Source organism: Rhinopithecus bieti, unplaced genomic scaffold (assembly GCF_001698545.2).
Source record: "Rhinopithecus bieti isolate Rb0 unplaced genomic scaffold, ASM169854v2 scaffold_6907, whole genome shotgun sequence".
NCBI classification, from domain to species: domain Eukaryota; kingdom Metazoa; phylum Chordata; class Mammalia; order Primates; family Cercopithecidae; genus Rhinopithecus; species Rhinopithecus bieti.
In genome coordinates, this window is record NW_016805647.1 from 1,571,617 (window position 1) to 1,572,562 (window position 946).

A 946-nucleotide genomic window follows, 5' to 3' on the forward strand; every position below is an offset into this window, starting at 1 on the left:
GCAATGCCCTTTTAAACACTGCCTCACAGCCAAAGGAACCCACACAAAATCTACACTATCAAGTCTTCCTTACAAATGAGCAAATCCTTCAATGAAAAATAGCCAGGTTATCAAGAGTATGTATTTTCTAATTTTTAGTATGGGCCCACAGGCATGCCACTTAAAGGATTAGAGATTTTAAAGACATTTTACCTGAGGGAATTGCCAGTGAGCATCATCTATTTGTAGACTGGGTCACGCTGAGGGTCCTATAAATAGCTAAGAACTTATAAACTAAAGCAAAACTAGACAAATTTACACAAAGACAATTATTTAAGACCTTTATTAACAGGTGCTTGCAGTTTGTTGACTTTTTTGAAAAAATCAAGTTGTAAACTTTTATTACAAATTAAAAATGAAGTTCTTAAAAATCTCAACTTGACCAGATATGAAACAATTTAAAAACCTTTAAAGGCGTATTGAGAAAAACCAGGCTTTTTTAAAAAACACGTTTGTTATTACCAAAAAGAGACGTCTTTAGGTAAAAATAATAAAAACCCCATGCTGCATAGATAATGCAGATAGTTCTATTTATCTGGTCAACGGGCAAAAAGCAAGCACTTAAGGTCTTCAGCTCCAATCTTTTGTTCATTTCTTATTGCTGGAATTTCGTATTTCTTCTTGTTGGATGACTAAACCGGATGATGGTAGAGATGGTAAGCCGGCATTTACTCAGCCCCGCCCTGCTCAGCCTCGGGAGCGGACGAATTCTCAGCTGGTGGATCGGCTGCTTTTGTCTCTTTGCCATCTTGTGGTTTAGGGTTTTCTGGGCGTCTGCGTCGGTAATTGAAGTTGCGGCGGTACCGACGTTGAGGTGGCTGCTGACCTTGGGTCTCATCTCCTTGATTTTCTTTATCTTCTTCATTGCCGTCCTCTCTAGGTTGTCTTTGGCGAGGAGGGCCCCTGC

General features: G+C 39.6%; 1 protein-coding gene across 1 annotated transcript in view; it reads right to left on the minus strand.

The window, feature by feature from the left end:
• Nucleotides 1-635: 635 nt before the first annotated feature.
• Nucleotides 636-946, minus strand: part of YBX1 (Y-box binding protein 1) — a 19,867-nt gene continuing 19,556 nt past the window's right edge. The window contains exon 7 of the mRNA XM_017873227.1: nucleotides 636-686. The gene's annotated coding sequence lies outside the window, so the exon portion shown is untranslated. The remainder of the gene's footprint in view (nucleotides 687-946) is intronic.